The sequence below is a fragment of the Narcine bancroftii genome, chromosome 11 (assembly GCF_036971445.1).
Source record: "Narcine bancroftii isolate sNarBan1 chromosome 11, sNarBan1.hap1, whole genome shotgun sequence".
Lineage (NCBI taxonomy): Eukaryota > Metazoa > Chordata > Chondrichthyes > Torpediniformes > Narcinidae > Narcine > Narcine bancroftii.
In genome coordinates, this window is record NC_091479.1 from 90,114,987 (window position 1) to 90,133,685 (window position 18,699).

Sequence of the window (18,699 nt, forward strand, 5' to 3'; positions counted from 1 at the left end):
GGTGATGTGACCAAATTCAAAGCCGCTTTCATTTCAATCCGGCCACCCACGCATTTGCAATCTTTATAACTGACAAGGTCCGCCAGCAAAGTACGAGAATTGCCTGTGTTGCTCCTCCTGCATAATTTTCATCTGTTCGGGGTTTTGCAATCACTGTATCGACGTCCTGACCCTTAGATATCCTGAATGCACATTTCCTGGAGCACATTCCTCCCCCCCAAAATCTTCAGACTGATTGTCAGAACTGTTGGTTGTCCTTTTTATTGCTTCAGACGTTGTGGATTTTGCAAAGAAACTCCGAACTTTCTTTCCACTTAGAATTTGGGACGCCAAGTCAGTTAAGGGATTTGTGATCATTTTGTCATGCAATGGGTTCAAACGCATAACAACCAGTAGTAAAACACGAAACTGATTGAAAGGCAAATAGTGTACTTTATCTAGCAAAGATAAGGGTACAAAACCAACGTTTTGGTCTTGAGCCCTTCATCAATTTCCTTGTTTGAAGGTATTGTTTGACCAACAGAGTTTCTCCAGCATTGTGTTTTACATAACAGCCACGCTGGGTATTTCCAATAAACAATTAAAATGTATTCTTAATCCTTGGTGGTTAAACATTATAGAGCACTCAAACTTGCTCATCTTTCACACTCAAAATGGTAAAACCTGAGATTGGTTATAGGAACATAGGAAGTAGGAACAGGAGTAGGCCAAAAATGGCCCATCGAGCCTGCTCCGCCATTCAATAAGATCATGGCTGATCTAATTTATGACCGAACTCCACCTACCTGCCTTCTCCCCATATCCCCTAATTCCTCTATCATGTAAAAATTTATCTAACCGAATTTTAAATATGTTTAATGAAGCAGCCTCAACCACTTCTCTGGATAGAGAATTCCAAATATTCACTACTCTCTGGGAAAAGCTATTTTTCCTCATCTCAGTCCTAAATCTACTCCCCCAAATCTTGAGTCTGTGTCCTCTTGTTTTAATTTCCCCGGCCAGCTCAAAAAAACCTTCCTACATCTATCCTATCCATACCCTTCATAATCCTATATGTTTCTATAAGATCTCCTCTCATTCTTCTGAACTCAAGCGAATACAATCCTAGACGATTTAATCTTTCTTCATAAGTCAACCCCTTCATCCCAGGGATCAACCTAGTAAACCTCCTCTGAACCATCTCCAAAGCCAGTATATCCTTCCTCAAATATGGAGACCAGAACTGGACACAGTACTCCAGGTGCGGTCTCACCAGTACCTTATACAGTTGCAACATTACCTCCCTACTCCTGAATTTGATTCCTCTAGCGATGAAAGCCAACATTCCATTTGCCTTCTTAATAACCTGCTGCACCTGCAACCTAACTTTTTGCGATTCATGCACAAGCACTCCCAAGTCCCTCTGCACAACAGCATGCTGTAGTTTTTCACCCTTTGAATAATATTCAGCTCTTTTATTTTTCTTGCCAAAGTGAATAGTCTCACATTTACTAACATTGTACTCCATCTGCCAGACCTTTGCCCACTCATCCAGCTTAACTATATCCCTCTGCAGACTCTCCACATCCTCATTACAATTTGCTCTTCCACTCAATTTGGTGTCATCCGCAAGCTTGGCTACACCACATTTTGTCCCCTCCTCCAAGTCATCAATGTAAATGATGAACAGTTGTGGGACTAGCACCGACCCCTGCGGTACCCCACTTACCACTCTCTGCCAACCTGAAGAACTCCCACTTATCCCGACTCTCTGTCTCCTGTCAGACAACCAATTTTCGATCCATGCCAATATAGTTCCCCAGACTCCACTTTCCTGTAACTTACTGATAAGTCTCTTAGCACCTTATCAAATGCTTTCTGGAAATCCAAATTTACAACATCAACCTGTGCCCCTCTATCCACCGCACCCATTATATCCTCAAAGAATCCTAACAAGCTTGTCAAACAAGATCTTCCCTTTCTAAAATCATGCTGCATTTGCCTGATTGAACCCTTACGTTCCAAAAGTTTAACTATTTCATCTTTAATGACGGCTTCAAGCATTTTTCCAACTACAGACGTCATGCTAATTGGCCGATAATTTCCAGTCTTCTGCCTACATCCCTTCTTAAAAAATGGTGCGACATTTGCTGTCTTCCAGTCTGCCGGGATCTGCCCAGAATCCAAGGAATTTTGGTCTATGACCACCAATGCATCAACTATAACTTCTGCCATTTCCTTCAGAACCCTTGGATGCATATCATCAGGACCAGGTGATTTGTCTGGCTTTAGTCCCATTAGTTTCTCCATCACTACTTCCTTTGTAACAACTATTTTATCAAGGCCTTCCCCAACATTCGCATCCTTAACTCCGCACTTGGGCATGCTGGACGTGTCTTCCACCGTGAAGACTGACACAAATATTTGTTCAATGCCTTGGCCATTTCCTCATTTTTTGCTACCAGTTTTCCTTTCTCATCCTCCAAGGGTCCTATGTTAACTCTGGCCACCCTCTTCCGTTTTATTTATTTATAAATTTTTTTGCTTTCTGTTTTTATATTTTATGCCAATTTACTTTCATAATCCTTTTTTCCATTTCTTATTACCCGCTTTGTAAGCCCTTGTTGTCTCTTAAAGTTATCCCAATCCATTCATTAGGTAACGATAAAAAAAATAGCCAATTTTTCATGTTTATGTCCATGAGTGGTTTTGATCTCCACAAAATGACAAAATGCTGCCAACATTCATTAAAAGGAAAATTGTGGTTGCTATTAATCTGTATCGTTTGTCATGTTAAGTTACATGTAGAGAGAGAATATTTGAATGAGCTTTGGAGAAGTGCGACACACTTTGATTAGCAACAGTCATTAGCCCTTTTCCACTGGCATCCCAGTTCATTGGCTGTGCAGTGTCCTGGGATAGGAAGCCCTTTGTGCCATTCACACTGGGACACCAATTGCTTTTCCACTGAACACACTGATCCCCGGGGATCAGAGTGTTCTACCTGCAACTGGAAACAGATGACTTTCTACTGTCGCCTTTCCACTAGCTTTACCAGCATGCCGGGGTTATGAGTAGGGGTTAATCTTCAGTGTGAAATTACATCATTTGACGCCGGCATTTGGACAATGTTTCTTTTCCACTGGACTTTGTCCCAGTAAATTCCCAGTTAATTCCTGGGACAGGGTGGGTGTTGTCTTCGAGAACAGGGACAATTTAGTGAAAAATAGAAGTAGAAACCAGGAAAACTTATACTGCCCTAAAAATTCTTCTCTTTCAATTTGAAATGGTGAGGCAAAGAAAGCAATTAACAACCAAAATATTGGTCACAATTTTTTTTTAATGTGAACAAATTAAACATACAAATTTCCTGATTTCAGCAAAAGCTGCTGCAATACATGACCTTGGGAACTACCCTTAAAGAGTCGCAAGCAACACTGATCAACAATGTTTACGTGTTGTAAAAGGCTAAGTAAAAGGTAGAAAGGAGAAGAGTGGACCCAGACTAACTAACAAAGACCAAGTGATTAGATCGATTGTATCGATTTCTCAAATTCTAATTTTGGATACAAGTATTTTACGGAGTGCTTTATGTGTTGCTTTCATAGAGAGACCCTGGAACAAAGTAAATAAATTCATGTGGCCTTACCAAAAACTGCAATACCATGTCCATAGTGAGTATGAATTTCTAATTTCCAAATCGAGATACGGTAACTTGAATAACATTTGCAACCACTGGTGTCACTAGGGGAGAACAGGAGGTGCAGATCACACTGGCTGACACCATCAGAAGGGATGACACCTGAATGACTGTCTATAAAATTTTTGTGCAGTGTTTCAGTAGAAATTTATTATTTTTTATCAAAACATCCCTGGAGTTAGTTATAAAACAAATTACTTTTTTTTGTAAGCCCAGCTTATATGTATCAATATACCTACAAGGCTAAAACTCTATGCTAATTTACTCTTTGAACCTTCTAATGCATTCTGGTCAGTGTCATTATCCAATTACAATGCTCCTTCAAATCATGTGATTTCATTTGCACGTACTACAAGCACGTGCTGTTTCATTGCTGCTGTGTGTATGATATTGTAATTTAAAGATGTAATTTTAATTTTGATAGTTATTTATCTCACTGCTATTGCCATTACCTTCAGAGAGATATGTGGGAATTAAGATTTATGAGAGTAACATTAGTATAATAAACATTATCAAGGATTCTGTATGGTCTGGATTCTGTATTTGGGGGGGGGGGGAAAGGGGGTTACACCTTGAGTTACCGCACTGGGTGACGCCAACCCTAGTAATGCCACTGGCAAATCCCAGGAGTAAAGTAATCGATTTCCTTAGATCTTTAATTCTCAAAAATAATCTTCACCCTTTAATATAAACATACAATCACAACAAAGTTGTAAGTGCACACAACTCTACTGAAACTGACTATGCTTCCCAAATCTGTGATCAATGACTTTACTCCTGAGATTTGCAATTGTTATTTAAGTTCATGTATCTTGCTTTGGAAATTAGAAACAGTTCATAGAACTCCTGGAGATCAGCATCTCAAAATAAACCTTCAATTGCAGACATTTATTTTGTTCTGATTAGTATTTGAGTGTCTTTCTTCATGGAATATAAAAATTGTTGGGGGTGGCGGAGGGGGGTGTCTGTCGTAGAGAACTGTCCCGTACTCCTACTCCAAATCAGACTCTGTTCAGGGAGAGTCCCCTTTTCTCCACAAAATTTTTTTAAAAATCAAATTCATCAAACTACTTGCATTTTGTAAAAATTTAGAGTTTTGCTACTAAGTAAAACTCTGACCTTTGTCCTTTACGTTATCTTAAATTAAAGGTTCCTTAATTGCCAAACTTTGAAGTGTCAAACAAATATTGCATCTTAAATCATATTGTTTAAGCTCTGATGTCCTTTAATCAATGGAATCAATATCAGACAGTGGCAGATTAACTACCACCCGAGCCCTAGACTGAGCTTTAACAAGGCCCCCCGCCCCCGACCTTACTCAATGGCCCCAACCCTTCGTTGAATAGAATAAAGTGTGGAGGAAGAGGAGAATTCTGATGCCCTAGATGAGGGTCTCATCCCTCTGCAACTGAGTCGGCTTGTTTCTCTGCTCTGGAAGTAGGTTCTGATGCAATTAACATGGTGGCAAGGCGGGCTAGCTCCCTGCACCCTCTCCCTCGTTGTTACACCCCCCCCGTGCTCCAATCCGCAGCCTCCGGCCACCAGCAGCGGCCGATAATACAGAGCAATCGTGACTGTGAATCAGGCCTCCAACCGGGCCGATGAGCCCCAGCAGAATCACCCACCATTTTACAGCGGATTTGGTAAACACAGAGCAGGGCAGCACATGGCTCACAAGATCACAGAGACCACCGTCATCCTCACCCACTCTGGGATGCGACTGGGGCCTGAATCCGATGGTGTGGTGTTACCTTGCTCTGTGCCCATGCTCTTGACAGCAACATTGGTACCGTGACTATAGCATTCATTCTCAAGGCAACAGTTGTTACCAATCTCTATTCGCATCATCAGCTGCATGATGTTACCATCCCTGTACCCGCCCCCCCCAACATCTACTTGCATTGGCCATATGTCATGCCCTCCACGAGGATGCCAGTGCTTCATTGGCCTGTTGGGCAATCAATCAAATCACAGACAGGCCCCCTTACCATCCAAGTCCCTAGGGTTCAGTGTTCTCATCCTAATGGGTAATCTGCCACTGATGTCAGACTTGATTAAAAACTAATTTTTTGTGCCATTTATGTGCTGACTGAACAGTTGCCATTAACTCCATATGCAACACAGCCAATGCTGTGAATTGCCATTGAGTATTAGATTTTCTTGTGTAATGTCAGTAAGATTCTGTGAAGTCTAATAGATATATTATCATTTTAAGAAAAATTTACATTGCAAAGTTACAGCTTCCTTAAGGTGCCAATATTAAAGAACTAATATATTAGTGATAGCTGCTTTAAAATTTTCTCCATGACTCTTGAACTTGTTGATGTCCTATAGGAAAATCTTTTTCAGGTATTGAATCCCCCAATTAATGTTGGATCCCTACCACATTTGTTGGGGCAGGTATCACTAAAAACATATTTAATATTGAGATCTGTACCATGTTTATAACAATATGTTCAATTTTCACTCCAAAGTTTCAGTTTACCATCTCATTACTATCCTTCACACTTTGTGCATCATTTGCATTAAAGCACATTAATGGTTTTCATCTTGAATATCTTCTTCCAATTAATTCTGTTTCTTTCGGTGTTTCCACCATCTTCTGCAGTGTCCTTTGACAATTTTATGGTGCAGTTCATGCCAACAAGCATACACTTACAGCAGAACCTAAAATAACTTTGAAACATAGCTAACTATAATGACATCATATAAACATGTGTCAAAATTTAGTTTGAATTTATAGAATCACATTTTTAGCATATATTGGATGTACTGTTCCAACTTCTGTTGTTCATAGAGGAGTTTTATTTAAGTTTTTAGGGTATAACATATTCTGTACAGTATATAGCGAAACACTCATGTTGCTACCACTGAACTGTTACCATAACTAGAAAATCTTGTATGACCAGACCACTCAGTTCCTTAGTGATCTTGTTTCTCATAACCTAAGGTTTCAATCACTGCTCTTTTTTCTTTTTTTAAATACACTAAAATAGTATATAACAAAAAAATCAATATATTTCAAAACCCCTTCCCCTAAGCAAGGTTGAAGATTAACATTAATAAATCCAGGTGGCACAGTCTTAGAGGGGGACAACACAATGCCAAGACTCCAGTTTAATACTAAATCTTGAGATTATGGTAGTCATCCAAGAATGAGCCCCATATCATTTGAAATTTAATATTTGAGTTATTAACTGCATTCCTAATTTTTTCCATGTTTTTTATAAAAAGACATCCCTTTGCCATTGTGCATGTGAAGGTGGAGTATTATCTTTCCATTTAATCAAAATTGCATGTCTGGCCATCAGTGAAATAAAAGATAAAATGCGGCATTGAGCTGAAGTTAGTAACACATCATCTTCTCTAAATGTTCCAAAAAGAGCAATTAAAAGGCTAGGTTGCAATGTTAAATTTAAAATCGCCAATAATGTTTGAAAACCTTCCTTCTAATTTTTTTTTCTAAGCTAGGGCAGGTCCAAAATGCATGAATTTAAGGACGTGCTTCCTGTCCTGTTGATTTGATCATTAATTTGAGCCCTCATGCTCCCTGCTGCATAGTAAATCCTGTATGTTTTTTGAAGATCATCAGTTTCTCAAAGTCATCTTTGAAACATTCTTGCATCTGCCGTTCTAAACAACTGCTTCGTTGAACATTTCTTTCAGCTTAATTGCATAAATCATACTGTTATAATGTTTTTCATTGATCACCTGTTTTACATTTATCACATCAGGGATTTATGTCAGAATAAAAAGAGACCATTTTAATTTAGACATATGTGTTCTATGAACCACTTTAAATAACAGCAGACAGTGCCGTGCCAGCCCTATTATATCCAATCACCTTCTTTGCAAGACTCTGCCTTCAAGGATTGGCACAGATTGGATATTAAATGTTATAAATAACTTTTCATTGAGAACAATTTTGCATCTTTTGAACAAATGATGGTAAAATTGAACTTATCCAAAGCTCTTTTATTTTTAAAATATATTTACAAATTAAGACATTTTGTTCAATCTCAGATTCCTGATTTCCCTGGGAATCCCAAGGCAAATATTCTTGCTACAATTTTTTGAACAACAACCTGCTTATAAAAGCTTACTCTCTCTTATTTATGCCAAATTGGCTGATTTAAGACAGGCCCCACTGATTAAAATCAAGAACACCTGGGAGCAGGATTTGAACCCTTCACTGTTCAATGAGGTTTGGAATTCTATTTTTAAACTGATTAACGCCATGTCCCTTTGTGCACTTCTCTTTTTAAAATTACCTGACTCTAGCACTGCACTCTGAGGATAGTTCTGCATTAAACACTCCATGATTACCAGCTAGTCATTTAATAAATATATTGTGATCCCAGTGTTTGAACTGGATCAATTTATAATTAATATTAGCAATGCTCAAATATGACTGTCTTACCAGCTGGATAAATTTTGTAGTCAGGTCTATCCACAAAAATGCAGTCCAGCTTACATTTATAGTTTCCACATTAAATCAGTAATTATACTTTTTCCTCCAACAAGTTAAAAGCAAATTCATTACACCATAAATTAAACTGATTTCACCTTTACAAGCTAAAGGTCTTTTTTTAAACAAAGCTGAATTAATTAATTAGTTCTAATTAATCTGATCTAATTTATATGTGACATATTCCTTCTTATCTAAACTAAATACTGACTATATTGAAAACAAAAGCTATTCTTGCTAGTTTCTTAATCATTCTAGCTATTGATTAATGTGCAGGCAATTCTTATCCAAACCACTTTTTTATTGATAGCTCTTTAAAAACAACTAGATGTTGGGAATCAGACAGTAAAGTAAAAATTCCCAAAGGTATTGAAAAGGTCAAGCTGCATATGTGGAGTGAGAATGTTTCAGGTCAGTGACCCTTCAATAGAACTGTAAAAATAATGGAAAAAAAATTTAAGCTGCAGAAATGAACGGTCTGGAGAGAATAAGGGAAATATCTCGTGACATGATAGTCACCCTATCACAGACATATTTACTCTTCTGAGGAACTTGTATTCCTCCTCTCAATTCCAATACTGTTAAATCCTTGGGTTTGCTTTAACCTTGATAACCACAAATTTCCTCTAGTCTTGCATAGCTTGTAACTTTTCTATGTTATCACTTTTTATGTCACCTTTAGTGCACGACTAGAGATTTGTATGCATTGACCTGTTGCACGTGCTTCCTGTCCTGTTGATTTGATCATTAATTTGAGCCCTCATGCTCCCTGCTGCATGGTAAATCCTGTATGTTTTTTGAAGATCATCAGTTTCTCAAAGTCATCTTTGTCACATTCTTGCATCTGCCGTTCTAAACAACTGCTTTGTTGAACATTTCTTTCAGCTTAATTGCATAAATCATACTGTTATAATGTTTTTCATTGATCATGCAATTCGCCCAGCATCTTTGCCTCCTTCCCCTGTTAATATACAATTCAAAGGCATTTTTTTTAGGTTTGGCAGAACTTAAATTCACCACAATATAGGTGCTATTGCGTATTCCCCTCTTGAGCTCAGTTTGTGGAATTGGAATAAATTTGGTAACAAATATTGCTTTCTGCAAATTTCCCCTATTCTGTTCCAGGTATATTTGCTACAGTATAATTTGGTCAGGTTAACTCAAATATCTTCCATCTTTTTACAGAATTTCCATCCCAAATTTTGAGAATGTGATGGTAATCAATCACTTCCTAAACCCATTGTAAGCACAACTATTTTGAGAAACTTTCAACCTTGTCTGAAGCATTTCACCCAATTAAAGTGTGAGTTGCCTCAAACCATTGCATCTACTACCATTAATACCTTGGGCTGATTCCTGGCTAATTAATGAATGAGGTAGAGACTTGTTAAAAAGAGAGTTCAACATTTATTTAAAGCAATCAAAATATTTTAAACTTGTACAAACATTTTACTTTCTGGTTTGTATGCTTCTCAGAAAGACACTCAGGAATTCTCTGGAACACTGTAAGGCAGGGGTGGCCATTTAATTTTGACATACAGCACAGTATCAAGCCATTTTGGCTCACGAGTATGTACTGGGGTGTAGCTTAATTGAGCGGCATGGACTTGTAGGCCTAAATGACCTGTTACCGTGCTGCATGCCTAAATTAAAAATTAAGGAAACTAAATTATTCATGTGAACTGCAGCAACATTATTTATTTAGTGAGTTTACAGATCTCCTTACACTGGATTGGGTTGCAGAGGCTGTCCAAGGTAATAACTAAGCATTGGAAGGAGGGAGAATGCTGCTTGGAGTGAGACTCTTGCATATGGATAGTGTGTGAGTGCCAGTGAAAGCTGCTGTAATGTCAAATCCTCGTGCATCCAGTGGGAGAGGCAGAATTACCACTTATTGGTAGTGCAAAAAAACTGTACACAATATACTCAAGTAAACAAATAAAGAAATGTAAACAAACTGTGCAATACAGAGAGAAATAAAATACATAAAATGCAAAAGTGTGAGTCCTTAAATGAATCCCTGATTGAGTTTGTTGTTGAGGAGGGGTAGCAGGCATTCCTGAATCTGGTGGTGCAAGGCTTGTGGCAACCTATACCTCTTTCCTGTTGGTTGCAGCGAGAACAGTGTGGGCTGGATGGTGTGTATCTTGATGATCGCTACTTCAGAATCTTGTGTCAATGAGACTGAGAAATATTCAATATTTTCTAGTAGGACAATCTGTTCATTGTAAGATCAACCCCGTTAAGGAGGAATATAACCCAAAAGATTTACACAATTATCTTCTTCTTTGGCTTGGCTTCGCGGACGAAGATTTATGGAGGGAGTAAATGTCCACGTCAGCTGCAGGCTCGTTTGTGGCTGACAAGTCGATGCGGGACAGGCAGACACGGTTGCAGGGGAAAATTGGTTGGTTGGGGTTGGGTGTTGGGTTTTTCCTCCTTTGTCTTTTGTCAGTGAGGCAAACAGCAAGTAGAGTTTGAGTAATGCAAGTTTGACCTAAACATAGAATTTTGAAGTGAATTATGGGATAATCAGAGCATTGTAAAGATTGGCGTAATTTCTGAAAGAGGTTAAGTGTAATTGAAGCATCAAAAGTGGATTTCAGAACACATTCAGTAAAATGCAGTTTATTTGGATGCACCAAGTACCACTAATGCCCAGTAGAGGGTGCTACATAACTGACCATGAAATCAGTCCTACCTGTATTATAAGACTGTTTACTGCTGATCAAATAAATGGTGTAAAGGACTTGACTTTGTTTTAAGAAGGCATCCCAGAACAATACTGTAAACCTTTTCAATAATTTTTTTATTTCAATGTGACAATATATTTTTCTTGTCACTTCCTTATGGTAATTTGCAGCCCTTAAATTTAGATGTAAATTTAGACATTGTTAGGTCTGCATTGTTCATGAATGAGTGAGACAAACACCAGACTGAGTCGAAATCAGGGTTCTTTGTTCTTTATTACCGGATTGTAATACTTGCGACCAACCAAGTTAGTCGGAGAATGCATTCTGCCGTTATCAGCAAAATGGTGATTTTTTATACCCTTGGATATGTGCTTAGAACATCATCATATCATTACTTGTCCAATGACTAAAACTGTTGCTATCCTTTCCCTGCTAGCTTCCTGCCTCTCAATCCATCAATGTCTCTCTTATCTTGTAAGTACAAGGATGCATTCTGTTACTCCTTAGTACTGGGTGACTCCTTCTCCGGTCCCATCTCATGATGTTTTACCTAACAGGAGTACAAGGACACCTCCCCTTCTTGTTACTGCCCTGTACAGGGTAACTCCCTACACATTCCCATCTCATGATGTTTTACCTTACAACATGCAGCAAGGTAACTGGCTCTTCCGGCCCACCAGCCCGTGCTGCCTAGTAACACCCAATTAACCTACAACCCCCATACATTTTTAACTGTGGGTGGAAACCGTAGTACCTGGAGGAAACCCACGCAGACACGGGGAAAATGTGTAAATTTTTTACAGACCTCGCAAGATTTGAACCCATGTCGCTGACATTGTAACAGTACTGCGCTAACTGCGCCACCCTTAATTCCATTATTCTTCACAACCCATTGAATTTAGAACTTGCAAGTGAGAGCTTATACTTTATAATCATAGCATAGATTCTGACACTCTTTAGTCACTCTTTTATTTTCTGATGGCTATTTACAGTTCCTAATTCATTACATACTAATTCTTTGCTCTTCCTGCTCTTTGCAATTTCCACCCAATTCTACCTCTTGCCTATGAACTGATGTATTTTAGTGTGGCCAACCTTCCTACTAACCCGCGCATCTTCAGGCTATTGAAGGCACCCTGAGACAATCCATGTGGTCATAGGGAATGCAATGTCTACAAAGCCCCAGAAGTTTGGAGCTGTGAGGCACACTACAAGGTGTGCCACAGTGCCTCCCTGTCTCCACTGCATCTCCTTTCATGTAGCCACATAGTTCCTATGATGTTACTAGAACCATACACAGAATCTTTTGATTAACTAGAATTTTATATTTTTTAAAAATTCCATGCATGCATTAAAAAAGTGTCCCATCTTCCAACCTTCCTGCTACCTCCAAGGATCCAGGTCCTTGTATTTCTCAATGTGTCACTAATATCATATTCTTCATAGCAAATGCTTCATTATCTCACTCTTCAAACTGAATTCCTTTCATTACCATTCCTTTGGTTTCCCGCAGTCTTCCACTTTCTTCCTTGTGGTCAGTTTTTTCATCGTGTTCAAACTTCTAATTAGGGTATCTATATTTAATTTAAAATCCTTGGTCGATTGCATGAAAAGGAAGTGACTGGGAAAACTGAATCCATTTAAACAGTGGAAATGGGCTTCCATTTTAAAAAAAAAATTGCCATTACCCTTCATACTCCTGCGTGAACAATGAAGCAAGTGCTCCTTCTTTCAGACCGGCTGAACTTTCATTTTATTATTTTCTGTGATACGTCAAAAACCTTTCTATGCAGAATTGCAGGTTCATCAAAGGCAGTATATTGATTGTTTTGCTCTTGAAAGCATTCATTCATCTTAATCAGGCAAAAATTGTGCAGGAGAAAGTCGGGGTGCAGATAGAATGAATAGTGTCACTTGTGCGACTTACCTAAAATTTTAACATTGACAAATTCTGAATGCCTGATATTAGTGTGACTTTACCTCTCCGTCCTCCTGTGATGCAACTATCATTGTCCATACTGGGATTTATAGCCCAACCTTGGTTGCAATGTATATTATGATTTTACAATGTTTTGCCTTGTTCTGAACAGGTTTAGCGTTAGCATATGACATTCGTGATGAAAAGAGTAGATATTGAGTCACTGACAATATTTAAAACAGTCGGAAGGCATCATGTGCAAGACGAACAGGAGAGGGCTCAAAATGGTAACATAGGGTAGGATACAACTCCACTGCAGGAGATGATGCTGGCTTTGTTAGGCAGAGTGGTAGCAGTGTTCTGAGAGATGAGACACTGAATGCAAATTCTGTTTAATACTTTGAACAGTTGCATGATTTTAAAGGGGAAATATTGCCAGCTTGTTATACTTTCAGTCGCAATGGATGTCAGTGACTTTGATGTAGCCAGCTTTGGTGCTGCTCATAGTGAAAGTTGGGCTGCACACAGGGGGTTGGTGGAAGAAGTGAGGTTGAACTTTTGACGCCGCTGAGCTGAAGAATGGACAGAACAGGCTTTGTACGGACAGAAGGTGTGAAGATGGAAAGTTTTGAAGGGGATGGAGGAGGAGTAGATAAATGGATAAAATTGGTGATCATTAAAAATGGATTGTGTCTCTTCAAAAGTTGGGTTGGAATAAATTCTCCAGAGAACTAACAATTTTCAGAGACAGGTATTAAAATAAATGTTATGTAAATCAGGGTAGAACCCAAGGACATAAGTTAGCCAAGCAAAGATTTTCAGCCCAGTGGTGGGAGTATGGCCTCATAGTTCAATATTTCATACTACCACATAAACTCATGCAACTGAAACATCTCTTGTTTCAGAAAAAAAAGATCCGGTTTAGCTAGAAAGGTCATTGTTCGTTTGCGTCTAGCAGAAAGAAATTATTTGAATTAATTTAACCCACAACAAATCTGGTATATGTTCATTATTAAACTATACTAGTATGATTAATACTGCCAAAAATGACTAGGATTTGTAATAATTTGTGCATAAAGCTCTGAAAAGTGCAAGGTGCTGAGTCGAGGTCACGGTAGTTACAAGGCCAATTAAATCCTATATCCATGCATGGATGATGGAGCTAAAGATGATTAATGAGCTCACTAATGAAAAGCCTTTTGTAAGGCAATAAAAGGTTACTAATATTGCAATTGAGGCTGAAGGAAGTGGGAAAAATTGTTCCCATATTTTGTCATTTATTTTATACTTGTATACAGAGCTATTATACAAGCTCACAAGAGAACAGGGGCAGCTGAGGAAAGGAGGAGGAGGCCACTGTACAACAGGCTGTATCCATCGGGAGCACTTCTCACACATCTGCTTTGTTCAGGTTTGTGAGCAGCCTATAATTTAAAGAGGAAGCTAACATTGAGCTATATCATCTTCTGTAACCTCAACCACAGTATGAACCGCATGCCTTTGAAAGTCAAATTCAATATGATTGCAAATTTTTAATTTAATTTTTAAATTTAAATTTTAGACAGTACAGCACAGTAACAGGCCATTTTGGCCCACGGGTCCAATCTACACCCCAGGCACTTTTTGAAAACCGGAGCTACTAGAGAAAACCCACACAGACATGAAGAGAACGTACAAATTCCTTACAGACAGCGCTGGATTCAAACCCCAGTCCTGATCGCTGGCGCTGTAACAGCATTGCGCCAACTACTATGTCCACCGCGCCACAATAACAAAGACTTTCAATTTGTTGTTTATCGCAGTATCAAGGAGGGTAGTGAAGGGTAAATTGCATTAATATTGTATCCCAAGGATACAATCCCTATTTCAATCGTTACCAATTCCCTTAACAGAGAAATTCTTCAATGAGCTAAAGAAAATAATAAGGAAATTCATATGGAAAGAGGGGAAACTGAGGATAGCACTAGATAAATTAACAGAATGGTACAAACAAGGTGGTTTGCAGCTACCAAACTTTAAAAATTATCATAGAGCAGCATAATTAAGGTATCTATCAGATTTTTATCAAACAAGGGAAAAACCAGATTGGACCAAGATAGAGCTAGATAAAATAGGGGAGAACATATACTTTATAAGTAGGATGAAAAACTGGTGCAATATAGAAGTTCACCAGTACTGCACCATCTGCTCAACATTTGGAAGATTCAGGTAGAAAGGAAAAAAACAAATTATCAACTACCAAAATTATTATTGACGCAAAATCAACTAATCCCTTTCACAATAGATGACCTTTCCTTTAGAGCAGGGGTGTCAAACTCAAATTCACAGAGGGCCATAATTAAAAACTTGGACTAAGTCGTGAGCCAAACTAAATATTTCTTGAAAATTTTCAACATCTGCATGTTTTCTCTTCTTTCAACATGTGTAATGTTAAACTTTTTCTTATTAAAATAAATGTTTAATAATAGTTTTGGTTAAACTCTTTCCAGAAGAAGCATTAACAAATGAGAAATAAAATATTCAATAAATAATATTTCTCTATAGCCTTTAAGCTCCTTTTAAATGTATTTTTTTTCACAAGCCAACAAGTCAAAAAAATAACAACTTGCTTCAATGAAAATCCAATCTTTCAACTATGAACAGTCCAAAGTAACCAAAGAAAATATTAATCCAAGCTTAGCTTGCTACACTGTGATTTACTCTGATGTACCTGGGTCTAAACCAGATCCTTGGCATCTCTTCTTAGATGCAAGTTCATCAAACTCTGGGGTCAGAGTTTGCCTCCCACCTATCTTGAAAGGTCCTGTTTTCTGTCTTTTGTTTGGTCATTTTTCGTAAGGGGTTTATTACATGTGAGTTGGGCGACAGGTCGCAGATGTTAATGAAAGTAAAGAGAGGAGGTGGGGGCGATTAGCGGGCTGACGGGCCGGCGCCAACGCATTTGCAAAGCATTCTGGGATTTGTAGTATTAGCTGTGCATGCGCTATACTGGCACGGCGGCCAGCGGGCCAGCTCTAATACATATTTGATATGATCTTGCGGGGCAAATATAATTATATCACGGGCCAAATTTGGCCCGCGGGCCTGAGTTTGACATGTGTGCTTTAGAGAATGGGAGAGAAAAGGGATTAAAAGAATAGAAAATTGTTTTTTGGGAAATAATTTATTATCTTTTGAACAAATGAAGTACAAATATGGAATAACTCACGGTACAATGTTTGCATACCACCAGCTGAAAACCTACTTAAAGGACAAATTGGGAAGCAGGCTGAAGTTACCAGAAGGAAGCAATCTTGAATATGTGATTACAGACACAATGATAATTAAAAGATTTATAACAAACATCTACATCAAACTGCAAGAGAAAGAGAATGAGGAAATAAGCTGTAAATCCAAACAAAAATGGGAACAAGATCTAAACATAAAGATAAAAATTGAAAAAAGGGAAAAGCTATGCTCTGGAACTATGAGAAATACAATAAACACGAGGTTACGCATGATACAATATAATTGGTTACACAGGCTATATATCACGCCCCAAAAGTTAAATAAATGGGACCCAACAGTATCAGATAGATGTTTTCGCTGTAAGAAGGAAACAGGAACAACAGTACATGCAATTTGAGCATGTGAGAAAGTGGAAAAGTTTTGGGAAGATCTAAATCAGGTATTAAATAAAATCACAAAAAGCAACATACCAAAAAATCCAGAGATCTTTCTTCTAAGTAATACAAGAAGTAAAGAACTAGGCCTCAAATGGGATAAAGCACAAAAAAAGATTTATTACGATAGCCTTAGCTGTAGCAAAAAAATGTATAATGTCAACCTGGAAATCAGAAGAGAGCCTGAGAGTAGAGCAATGGTACATGGATATGAATAAATGTATTCCATTGGAAAAAATAACATAGGATTTAAAAAATAAATTCACATTATTCGAACAAATTTGGGAACCGTACATGGAACACAACAGAGAGGATCTCCACCCACTAAAATGATAGAATGAGAAGAAGACGAAATGAACTGACCCAGTGTGTAAAAGTAGATGACACAATTTTCATTGTGTGATGACATTGTTTAATGGGTTTAATGCAGTGTATATGTTGAGCATTAATGGGTTGGGAGGGAAGGGAGGGGAGAAAAAGGGGAGAAAATGACACTGTGTATATTCAAGAGGAAAATGTTTGTGTGTATTTCGGTTAATATGGTTCAGAGTGAAAAATAAAAAAAATTATTTAAAAAAAAGGAGGGTAGTGAATCTCTGTTCACTATGAAGGACACTTCAGATCCCCTACATTTAAAAAAAAATAAAGCCAAGAAGAACAGGAGAATGTTATTCTCTGCATACATGACACTTCCCTAAAATATAAAGTGTCACGTGCAGCACATACTGTCTTGTATGCTTTGCCTCACTCACCTACCATTTGTTCTTGATAGAAAGAGATTTTGTATTTGACCTCACTCGCCTACCATTTGTTCTTGATAGAAAGAGATTTTGTATTTGACCTCACTCGCCTACCATTTGTTCTTGATAGAAAGAGATTTTGTATTTGACCTCACTCGCCTACCATTTGTTCTTGATAGAAAGAGATTTTGTATTTGACCTCACTCGCCTACCATTTGTTCTTGATAGAAAGAGATTTTGTATTTGACCTCACTCGCCTACCATTTGTTCTTGATAGAAAGAGATTTTGTATTTGACCTCACTCGCCTACCATTTGTTCTTGATAGAAAGAGATTTTGTATTTGACCTCACTCGCCTACCATTTGTTCTTGATAGAAAGAGATTTTGTATTTGACCACAAGACATTTTTCTTCCTGAAATGGGTCATATTGCCTATATTTAAAAAAAAACAAACGGAACATCTTTAGAACATGTACAGGCTGCAGCTTTTCCATAGGCTGATTAAGTGGCACTTTCAATGAGCCTGTGGAATTCATTGTAATGGTACAAGCATACTATTGTCTTGAGAGAAACAGCAAGTACATACTGACGTGGCCAATGCTTTTTTACAGAAGATGCAACTTAGTGGTCTACTCTTCTGGTAAGAATTGGAAGTGATGTGTAATTCTGGGGAAATAGAATCCTACCAATAACAGTGTGAAATACTAATGGGATTTGTTAAAGATGTTACCACAAAACAACTATCATGTACCTCCTTGTATCTACTATATAAACTTGTAAAATTGTCAATACATGTAACATTCAATCCCGCCCCCCCCCCCCCCCCCAGTTTTTTGTCCCTGACTGTCTGGATAGCCAAACTCCCGATGTCTCACTGAACACCTCTGCCCGAGCCACCCATCCATCCAAGCTCCTGATGTCACAACCACAGACTCTCTCCAAGGTCCTGGCCTCCCACCCATCTGAGTTCCTGACACCCCAAATGCAGACTCACCAACCGGTCCCGGTCATCCGAGCTGACGATGCCTTGAATGACACAGGCATTTGCCGCGATCACATGTAAAAGTCAACCACTCCCTCCCCCTGCAAATTTGTTACAAAAAAATTGGGCCAAAAAAAATGTGATGATTGCATGAATATACTGTATCATGTGCTTCATTTTGCTTTTGACTGAATGGTTGCCATGATCTGCAGTCAGTCTTCACTTTTAAGTTGGAAATGGTAATTTTCACGTTCAATCACTGAGCATATATTTCCTCCGAGGTTGACCCTGTTACCTTGTACCTGGTTTATGTCAGTCTTCAGTAGTATGCAGCCTTGTAGTCAACATTTCCATTCTCTATAGCAGAATGAGTATATGATCCTGGCTTCTGGAAAACTGGCACCTGTGAATTTTCCATAGTTTTTTTTAACACTAATTAAGTCTTTTTGTATGACTACCAGATAGGAAACATCACCAGACAATTTGCATTGAACAAGGTCCCATTAATAACAGGGACCAAATATCTATTTATTTTTCAGTGATGTTGGTTGAAGAAT

General features: G+C 38.3%; 1 protein-coding gene across 7 annotated transcripts in view; it reads left to right on the forward strand.

Moving 5' to 3' along the window:
* Positions 1-18,699, forward strand: part of LOC138746117 (small integral membrane protein 29-like) — an 83,169-nt gene that overhangs the window by 765 nt on the left and 63,705 nt on the right. For 2 of the 7 annotated variants that reach the window (XM_069903995.1, XM_069903996.1), the window contains exon 2: positions 3,588-3,653. The exons of 4 other annotated variants lie outside the window; for them this stretch is intronic. The gene's annotated coding sequence lies outside the window, so the exon portion shown is untranslated. Of the gene's footprint in view, positions 1-2,140; positions 2,253-3,587; positions 3,654-18,699 lie in introns of all 7 variants that reach the window. One more of the 7 variants, XM_069903998.1, reaches the window with a different exon arrangement.